Below are 11139 nucleotides of genomic sequence, written 5' to 3'. Positions count from 1 at the left end.
TTCCAAAGTTACTCGCTCATAGGTGTGAGCGTGAAGATAGATGAAGTCTCCCCAACCAAAATTCTGTGCTAGCCGGACTACCTCATCCAAGATACCGAGCTTTTGTAAAGTTGTAAGACAAAAGAATCGTGTTGAACGGATGGGACACTTGATGAGGGCTGTGTAGACGTCCCAAAAATGCTTATTCGGAGCAATTATGCCATGATCATTGATGCCGGGAGGAGGCGGGAAATTTGTTGAAGAAGATTCACCAACTCTCTTCCTCTTTGACTTGCTCTTTCCGAAAACCATGATTCTACAAAATTACCAAGAGCTATTATTAGGAAAATTTGATAAGAGATGTCATAAGAAGCTAGCCAAGGTAAAAGTGTATGCGTGAAATCAGTTGCCTGGAGTTGTGAAATAGATATAAAGGATGACAACAATACAATTCAAGGCATATATGGACATATTTAAACCAAGGCATGGGTAAGAAATCCTATGACATTCATATAAAAGTCCTAACAAAGTCTAGGTGAATTTACCAAACCATCAAAATCAAACCAAGAACAACAAGAATCATTCTCCAACAACATCCAATTCATGAGTTCTTCAATCACCAAATAGTAGCATGAACACCCTAGCATGAAATCAACGTTTTTAAGCAAAGACATTTAGATCAAACAAAACCAAGGTATACATGCATAATCATGAAAATAACATGTTCTACTATCAATTACAAATGAATTGCAACATGTAAATCCAAACAACCATAAGGAACAAGCAAGGTATTACTAACAATTTCAAAAATACCACAATTCATATTTAAACATGTAAAACATGGTATAACTATGAGAAATTGAAGAAATAAACTTGCAAAAGTTAAGAAAATTCATACCACAATTGATTGTAAGTGAGTAGAAACCCAAAAATACCAAAGCACTTAAACCCTAGAAATTGGGGGAAATGAAAAGATGGGATTTTTGTGATGAATTTTTGGTGGAGATTGTAGAAATGGAGTAGAGGATGGAAAATAAGTGAGAAAAAGAGAAGATTGGAGTGATTTTGTTGGAGGTTTGAGGTTGTAGGAGGTGGTTATAATGGAGGTTAGAGTGAGAAGGAGGAGAATAGAGAGAGAAGGGGTCGAATGAAGTGAATGAGGAAGAAGAGAAGCCCCCATATTATTTTTTAAAAATCGACAATGGTTCGGCCGAACCATGAGTAAGTTTGGTCAAACCATGGGTAAGTTCAGCCGAACTTGCTCAAGGTTCGGTCGAACCTTCTCTCTAACTCTAAATTAGCAAAAAAAGGAAGAAACTTTTCAAGGTTTGATTCTAGAGCAGATGCGACCGAACACATATATGTTTGGGCGAACCTAGGTTCGGTCGAACCTACTCTAGAATACAAATTTCTGTAGTTCTGGTAGAAAGTTTTTAACTTGAGATTCCAGAGGAGGTGCGACCGAACTCAAGAAGGTTCGGGCAAACCTTTCAAAAGGTTCGGCCGAACCTTCAGGGAGTTCGGTCAAACCACCTGGCTTTTTCAAAAAATGCCATTTTGCAACACAATATGCACAAACACCCCTCTTCAAAACACACTAAACACCATACCATCATGCTAAGGCAAAGCATACCAAAAATTCCAACAATCAAAAATTCAAAAATCCAACAATCCAACATTGTAGATAGGAAAATAACTAAGCTTCAAGAAAGGAGGAAAAAGAGAAGGGTTAGAGACTCGGGTTGCCTCCCAAGAAGCGCTTCTTTATGAGGTCACTAGCTTGACCATGAATTCTTCAAGTGGGAGGCTTGTGATCCAAAGGATCAAGCATTATACATTCGATGATACCAACTTCTTCCTTGCAAAAGTAATGCTTCAAACGATGACCGTTAACCATGAACTTGTTACCATCTGCATCTAACTCAAAGGAGCCATAAGGAGTAGTCTTTGAAATCACAAAAGGACCCGACCACTTTGATTTGAGTTTACCCGGAAACAAACGAAGCCTTAAGTTGAAAAGCAAAACCTTGTCTCCAACTTTAAAGTTCTTGTTTCGAATATGTTGGTCATGCCACTTTTTGGTCTTCTCCTTATACAACCTTGAGCTCTCATAAGCATCATCTCTAAGCTCTTCAAGTTCATTGAGCTTAAGCAATCTCTTCTCACCGGCCAACGATAAATCCATATTGAGCTCTTTGATGGCCCACCAAGCATTGTATTCTAAGTCAACCAGCAAGTGACATGTCTTTCCATATACCAACCTATAGGGGGTCGTGCCGATTGGAGTCTTGTACGCTGTCCTTAGAACCCATAGCGTGTCATCAAGTTTGAGATACCAATCTTTCCTTGATTTGTTCACCATCCTTTCAAGAAGATTTTTTATTTCACGATTCGAGACCTCCACTTGTCCTTGAGTTTGAGGGTGGTAAGGTAATCCAACCTTGTGATGAACGCCATATCTCTTGAGAAGAGCTTCAAATTTCTTTTTGGCGAAATGGGAGCCTCAATCACTAATTAGCACCCTCGGAACTCCAAACCTGGGAAAGATGATCTTCTTTAGGAGCTTAAGCACAAACTTGTGATCATTGGTAGGTGAGGGTATGGCTTCAATCCATTTTGTCACATAATTGACTTCTACCAAGATATATAGATTCCCACAAGAAGAAATGAAAGGCCCCATAAAATCCACCCCCAAAACATCGAAGGGTTCAAATTCTAAAACACTTTGTTGGGGCATTTCGTCCCTCTTGGTAATGCCTCCGCTTCTTTGACATCTATCACATTGCGCAACGAATTGGTGGGCGTCTCTATGCATTGTCGCCCACCACAATAAGGATTGAGAGATTTTTGCCACTGTTTTGTCAACACCACCATGTCCTCCACATGGTAGTGAGTGGAAATGCTCAAGAACACCTTGAATTTCATGATCTGGAACGCACTTCTGATAAAGGCCATCTCCACATTGCTTGAATAGGTATGGTTCATTCCAAAATTATCTTCTCACCTCCTTGAAAAACTTCTTCTTTTGTTGAGAAGAGTACTTCGGGGGAACGACTCCACACGCAAGATATGTGGCTATATCCGCGTACCAAGGGGTAGAAGTTGACACCAAAGCCATGAGAGCCTCGAATCCTATCTCATCATTAATCGGTACATCCTCCTTGTTCTCAAATGGTAGCCTAGACAAATGATCCGCTACATAGTTCTCCGCTCCCTTCTTGTCCCTCATTTCCATGTGAAAGTCTTGGAGAGAGAGAACCCAACGGATCAAGCGAGGCTTTGCTTCTTTCTTGGTCATGAGATACCACACCGCGATGTGATCCGTGTACACGATAACTTTTGAGCATATGAGATAAGACCGAAACTTATCGAATGCAAACACTAGCGCTAACATCTCTTTCTCCGTTGTTGTGTAATTCCTTTGAGCCTCATCTAGAGTCCGACTTGCGTAGTAGGTAACACATGATTTTCCTTGTTTCTTTACCAAGAACGGCACCTACTTCAAAGTCACTAGCATCGCACATTAGCTCAAAAGGCAAGCTCCAATCCGGAGCTTGCACAACGGGAGAAGAAATGAGAGCTTCCTTGAGCTTACGAAACGCCTCAAGGAAAGCCTCATGAAAGTAAAAAACAACCTCTTTTTTGAGTCATTCGGTCAAGGGTTTGGCGATTGAAGAAAAATCTTTGATAAACCTCCGGTAAAAACCGACATGCCCAAGAAAAGCCCGTACCCCCGTGATTGAAGTAGGAGGGGGCAACTTTTCAATCACCGAAACTTTGGCCGGATCAACCTCAATGCCATTTTTTAAAACCTTATGGCCGAGGACAATGCCCTCCTCGACCATAAAATGGCACTTTTCCCAATTTAAAACCAAACTCATCTCTTGACACCTTTTCAAAACTTTTTCAAGGTTAAAAAGACAAGTGTCAAAAGACGAGCCACCAACACTAAAATCATCCATGAAAACCTCAATTTCTTTTTCAAGCATCTCAGAGAAAATGGAAGTCATGCATCTTTGAAAAGTAGAGGGAGAATTGCATAATCCGAATGGCATTCTTCGGTATGCAAATGTCCCATATGGACATGTGAAAGTAGTTTTATCTAGATCACTTAGATGGATAGGGATTTGGAAAAATCTGGAATACCCATCCAACAAACAAAAGAAAGCATGGTTAGAAAGCCTTTCAAGCATTTGGTCCATGAAAGGAAGAGAAAAATGATCTTTCTTGGTGTTTTTGTTCAATCTCCTATAATCAATGCACCTTCTCCACCCGGTTACCGTCCGGGTGGAGATTTCCTCTCCCTTTTCATCCTTGATTATGGTCATCCCACCCTTCTTTGGAACTACATGAACCGAACTAACCCATTTGCTATCGGAGATAGCATAGATGATGCCCGCCTCACGTAGTTTCAAAATTTCTTTCTTCACAACCTCTTGAAGGTGGGGGTTCAACCTTCTTTGAGGTTCAATGGAGGTTGAATGATCATCTTCAAGATGAATACGATGCATGCATAAAGAAGAGATAATACCTTTAATATCATCAATGCTATACCCTATCACATCCCTATATTTCCTAAAACATCAAGAAGTTTTTCCAAATTAAGACCATCTAGGGTAGCATTGACAATAATAGGGTATTTTCCCTCCTTATCAAGAAAAGCATATTTCAAAGAAGGGGGAAGGGGCTTTAGTTCTACCTTAGGAGGAGGCTTAGAACTCTCCTCCAATTTCTCCTCCTTGGACTCAAGCTCGGTCTCAACTTGTTGTTTAACTTCCTCCTTTGAGGATTCCACCATTGCCATGACAAATTCTTTAGCCTCTTGAGAGTGGAACTCTTCTTTGCATGTAAGGGCTTTTATCATTGGATCTTGAGGCCTCATCACGACCTTCCCCAAGCGATCTAGCTCTTCATTCACGACATCAACTCTATAGCATTTTTCAACCATGGGGGTCTTGAGCAACTTAGAAAATTCAAAGACAATCTTTTCATCGGCCACTTCACAAGTGATGGTGTTGTTCTTGCAATTTATGACCGCCCCCAAAGTTTTAAGAGCTTCACGTCACAAAATCAAAGGAGTGTTAACATCCTCCTCCATATCCATCACTACAAAGTCACAAGGCACGTAGATGTGACCCACTTAAATTGGAACATTCTCAAGCTTTCCACAAGGTAATTTCACCGATCGATCGGCTAATTGAATTGTCTTCCTTGTAGGGATCATCTCTATATTGAGTTTTTGAGCAATGGATAGAGGGATTAAACTAACACTTGCTCCAAGATCGACTAAGGCGCCCCTAGCTTTCATGTTCCCAATTTTCACCGGCAAAGTGAAACATCCCGGGTCTTTCTCCTTCTTGGGCATTTTATGTTGGACAAGAGCACTCACTTGATGTGGAAGGGTGATAAGCTCATCATTGAGCTTCCTCTTGTTGGTGAGAATATCCTTCAGGAACTTGGAGTAAGATGGCATTTGTGTCACAACTTCAAGAAAAGGGAGGTTGATATGCAAATTCTTCATGACACTAAGATAATTTGTGAACTTGTCATTCAACTTCCTCTCCGCAAGCCGACCGGGAAAAGGAACCGGTCCATCAAGATTCCTAGCCTCACTAGGAATTGAAGTTGTCTTCTCATTGTCAAGCTTCTTCTTCTTCAAACCTCCTTCTATCTCATCACCTTTTTCTTTCTCACCTCCCTTGTTTTCATTCACACTCTCCTCTACTCCCTTCTTTTCCTCACTATCCCCTTCATTTGGCCCTTCATAGGAAGTTCCCGACCTCAATGTGATTGCCTTGCATGTATCGGGTTTTTTATTGTGAGATGGGTTAGGTTGTGGTTGTCCGGGAAGAGTGGATGGTGAATTGAAAGGAGTTCTCTCGGCCAATTGAGCTAGTTGTGAATCAACCATCTTGTTGTGAGCTCTTATCTCTTGCATTTGTTGCCCAAAAGATTGCATTTGCGCATGCATGGCTTGGAGGAGTTGAGTTTGAGTTAGCTCTGCTTAAGGTGCTTGTTCTTGATGGTTTCTTTGAGGTGCTTGAGTTTGATTGTTGTATTGGTTGTTCCTTGGATAGCTTCCTCTTGGGTTTTGGGGTTGAGATGGAGGTGGATTTTAATATTGAGGGTTGGAGTTATAGGAAGGTTGAGCTTGTTGGTTCCATTGTTGAGATTGAGGTACATACCCGGGTGGTGGTTGTCTCCAAGCTACTATACCGCCGCTTCCTCTAAATCGCTCTTGCTTTGTGTTGTATGCCGCTACATGTTCAGGGCTTAAACCTCCACAATAGGACGTATCATGGTTCGTTCCTCCACAATTTTGACAAGAGAAAAAGTTAACTTGAAAAGAGCTTGCTCCACCACTTGAACTTTCATTCACACTCGTGTTCAACTTCGAAAGCCCTTTTGTTAGTTGATCAATTTGATGTTGTAATTGATCAACTTTCTCAAATTTGTAAATACCACCTCTCTTTGGAGCGTTTCTTCTTCGGCCCCCCCAAGAGTAATTATTTGCTACCTCTTCTATTGTGGCTTCAACTTGATTTTGAGGGATTTTGATTAATTGACCACCCGCCCTCGCAACCAAATTGGCTCTTGACATTGGCTCCAATCCCTCGTAGAAAAACCGCATGAGCAACCCTTGATTATACTCATGGTGGGGACATGCTTGCACCAACTCTTTGAATTTCTCCCATGCTTCACCAAGACTTTCATCGGCCTCTTTCTCAAATAATGCAATTTTCCTTCTCATTTCGGCGGTCTTCTCTTCGGAGATAAAGCGCTTCGAGAACGCCTTTACAACCTCCCTCCATGTTGTGAGAGTGTTAGGCTTTACTTGCTTTAGCCATTTCTTTGCTCGTCCGGTGAGAGATTTCCGAAAAAGGTGCATTCGAATGTAGTCTTGACTCACTTCATTGGTTTGCATCATTGCGCACAATTCAAGGAATCGGTCTAAATGTTCAATAGGGTCCTCACTAGTACTTCCGGAAAATTGCTCCGATTGGACCATTCGAGTATATTGTGGATGGATTGAGAAGTTGGTTTCCGTGACGGGTAGTGTAGACACCTAAAAATGTCTCCCCAAAACAAAACCCGATGATGAACAACCTTTCACCGCCACTATTGGTCGGGTTCAGTATTTAATCCCGAGAGTGCTTAAAAAATCGTATTTGATTAAATTCATATTTTTGAACAGTGCATGGATTAGTCTTGATGTTTGGTAAAAGCATAGTTTTTATTTCAGCCCAAACTTATTATTTAATTTTAGCCCAAACCTTTTTTATTTTATTGTTTATTTTTGGCCCAAACCGTTTGTTTATTTTTATTTAATTATTTTCTTATTTTAGCCCAAATAATAATAAGTCAGAAAAGGCCCGAAATTATCAATCGGCACTTAAAATGCCGAATGAAATAAGGGTTAAAAATGTATTTAGACGGAAAAGTGGGCTGGGAATTCCCGCGCCACGGTAGACAGCCACCGTGTCACGGGAATCCTTCCCGTCTGACAGTGGGATTTCCCGTGACACGGGAAGTCTGCCGTGACACGGGACATTCCGTGTCTTTTCCGCGTAAACCCTTAACGCGTTTTCTTTCCCGTTTTCTGAAAATTTCCCGCGTCACACTAAAAATGTACCATGTCATGGGAAAGTTAGCCGTCTGACGGTTGGACTTCCCGTGTCACGGTACAGATTGCCGTGTCGCGGGATACTTTTTTTAGGGTTTTTATCATTTTAGGGTTCCGTGTGCTCCCTCAGCACATTTTCCTTATAAATACCCCCTCATTTATGATGTACGGGGCATCAATTAATTCTCTAGTTGATTTTTCTCTCTTCTATGCTTTAGTCTAAACACTAGCCTACTCTTCTCATTTAAAATTTCCTTCTTCAAGTACTCAAAGGAGTCCATAATTTACTCGTGGTTCTGTCCTTAAGCCAAGGCGTGAAAGGTAGAACTGTTTGAGGGTTTGTCCCCAAATCAACTCTACTTTATTTAATTTAATCTAATTATTGTTTTATTATTTCCTTGAAGTTACTAACTCGTTTATTATTATGTAGTTGCAAACAGACAAAATCAAAGTAAGAATTATGTTCCTTTTATTTCTATTATTTTTCTATCGATTTTATGTTGTTGGAATTATTGTTAAATTGCTTCCAATATTGATGTTATTCTATTATTTTTATTGATCACTATATTTCATCTTTAAAGGGAATATGTAATTGAAAATGACGCCTAATAAGATAATTTAGACAACCGGTTTAGGTTCCTTTTTAATCTTATTGTTTATTCAAGTGATCACCAATGTTTTAGAATTATGTGGTGCATTAATATTCAACCAATTTAGCTTAATAATATTTTGGAACAAATTGAATCTTTGTTTGTATGCCTTTGAGATCACAGGAATCACTTTTCACTATAAGAATCGAGTGGAGGTCAATACGGGCGAATGTGACTACATGACTGACTTCGTACCATCATCCCCGATCCTCCTTTCGTGGTTCCGAACCATATGGAGTTAGTAATCTCATGGATTATGAATGGGGTGTAACCTTCACGGGTCAATCGTTGTTGCCTATCGTTGTCCCTTTATCGTGGTTTCCTTTTATGATCCGCGAACGGTTTACAAGTTCCTTAAAAACTTGTTGGCGGCTCCCTACTTGCCTTGTCCCTTATCGTGTCCTTAATCGTATGTCAATTCCCACTTCCTATGAGTGCCAAGCATATTCACACACGCTTTAATGTAGGCTCACTTCGAACGACGCCTACAATTTGGCGACTCCACTGGGGAGGATTCTTGATTATTTATCGATTTGAGTGATCGATATTTAATTAAGATGAGTGGATGAGACTTGAAAGATTCTTGAAAAAAATATTCCTGTGATTAATTTGGCATTTTTGCATCTGCATAGGCGTTTTAACGTCGCATTCAGGTTTGTCCCGTAGGAAAAATTGGATAACTTGGTTGCGCGCGAAGGAAAACAGGGCACAAGTCAGATCTTCTGACTGCCGTGCCACGGCAAAATCTGCCGTGTCACGGTACAGTGAACTATGTGACGGTGTACAGTACCGTGGCACGGGAATATTTGCCGTGTCACGGCTGTCCTAAAATCAGTCCGGCGGCTTATTTTCTTTCCTCACAGTCGACTTCCTTCGATTTTTCTGAAAAAACGAATGTGTTCTACATGCGTCTTAGCCCCGGGGGATTTAAGCTCTATCAACCAAAAAACACTCATGGCAATAACGGTTCATCCAAGTTATTAAATCCACCCAAACCATGGAGTCGGGTTCGATTTCATCCGCTTGTTGGCATACACCCTCAAGGGAGGCTGGCTAGCTAACGCGTCCAAACTCTTAACCATGGTACCCTTTTGACACCCAAAGCTTGACCAATAGTTGAACATAGATCTTGACTCTAGGTTGCGAACTTTTTTTTACATCATCGTGCCTAAATGTTATGTGGTTGTTTGGTGCTAACCTTCATGTGTTTACTCTTTTGTTTAACCCATGACCAAGGGTTTTTATTCTCACATAGTAATTAGTACGGACCTAAAATCTGGAAAAATCACAAAACTGACCTGGAACTGCGCACTGTGTCACGACATGTTCTGCCGCGCCATGGTGAACAGTGTCGTGACACGGGGCTTTCTACCGTTTGACGGTAGACTGCACCGTGTCACGACAGTCTGCACCGTGACACGGTGCCCAGGAAAAGTGTCCTGTCAGTCTTTTTCGATTTTTGTGCGTACGTATGTGGATGCTGTGTCCAGTTTGGTGTCATGTCTAGCTGTACGGTCAAAACACGCGTCCATAACCTCACCTAATCACTCACATATCGTGTTCACACACTTTTTTCTTTAAGTCGTGCACTACTTTTTGACCGTGTTTTAGGGTAGTCTTGTTTTTGTCTCGTTTTTTTTTTCGGAGTAAGTCGGATGGTATCCTCCCATATTTAAAAAATAAAATAAAATAAACAAGTAGAATTTCAAAATTATAGATTTTTAATTAAAAAAAAAATATATCTTTTTTCCTTCCGGATGGGTTAAGGTTAAGTTTGGTCATTAAAAGTGTGTTTATTTCGGTGTCACAGCACTTGGTCAAGAAGCAGGGGTAGATTGTTACGGTTCGAGTCAATACCTCAACAACCACTTATAACAAAGAGGCGTACAAGGAAACCACCTCAATAATCTCCACAAGACCCATCTCCAGTCTGCTTTTAACCAATAGCTACTAAGGAAGACATCGAGAACCTCAACAAGACAATTGAAAGGTTGTCTAACATGATGCAGACACTCACAACTAGAGTCAACACGGTAGAACAAGACAGTCAAAACAATGACACTACTGCTGCAATGGACAAGATTAAGGAACAGATGAGCAAGATTTCTGAAGAATTCACTTATGTGGAACAGCCTGTCACCTCTTCGTCCATAAGAGACAAGCTTCTTGAGAAGTTTTCCACTGCTGACATTCCCAAATTCAAGCCTACGGATAATCCGCTTTTCCATTTGAAGGCTTTTACGACAACTATGGCTCTTAAGGGAGTGGATGTGACACTCTTCCCTACGGTTTTCCCTCTTTCCTTGGAGCATGCCTATCAATAGTGGTTCTACTCTTTGGAATCCAAACATATCGTGACCTGGGAGGATGTTGCTGAAAGCTTCTTTAATCGTTACAAGTGTAACATTCAGGCCATGACTTCTGAACGTGAACTCTCCATTCTCAAACAGAAAGAGAATGAAGGCTTCACCACCTACTTAAGCAGGTGGAGAGAAACAGCTGCGCTCCTGGTGGATCCCCCTAAGGAGAAAGAAATGGTTCGCTTGTTCATTGCCAATCTGACTCATAAGTACAAGCAACACTTGAAGTTTTTGCCTCTGAGTACTTTTGAAGCTGTATACGATATTGGAATCAATATCGAGGACGAAGTAATGAAGGCTGTTGGTAGCAGCAATAATAACAGCACTTGGAAAAACAAGAAGAACGACACTCCTTCTTCTTCTTCTACTAAGCCCAATAACGCTACCAACAATATCAATATCAATGATGTGCTGGCCCTTAATGCTCCTCCTCAAAGATTCCAAAGGCAATGGAGGGTTTACACGCCTTTAGGAATGACTTATGATGCTGCTTATGACCGTTTGCTTGGTCAAGGACTGATTATGC

The 11139-nt window shown here is 40.9% G+C and overlaps 1 non-coding gene across 1 annotated transcript; it reads left to right on the top strand.

The window, feature by feature from the left end:
* Positions 1 to 6625: 6625 nt before the first annotated feature.
* On the top strand, positions 6626 to 6732 carry LOC145556992 (small nucleolar RNA R71). Its single transcript, XR_014092076.1, has one exon. It is a non-coding gene; the product is annotated as a small nucleolar RNA R71 (small nucleolar RNA).
* The last annotated feature ends 4407 nt before the right edge of the window (positions 6733 to 11139 follow it).

This window comes from Chenopodium album, chromosome 8 (assembly GCF_948465745.1).
Source record: "Chenopodium album chromosome 8, dcCheAlbu1.1, whole genome shotgun sequence".
In the NCBI taxonomy this organism is placed as follows: domain Eukaryota; kingdom Viridiplantae; phylum Streptophyta; class Magnoliopsida; order Caryophyllales; family Amaranthaceae; genus Chenopodium; species Chenopodium album.
This window is presented reverse-complemented; position numbering and strand designations above follow the sequence as displayed.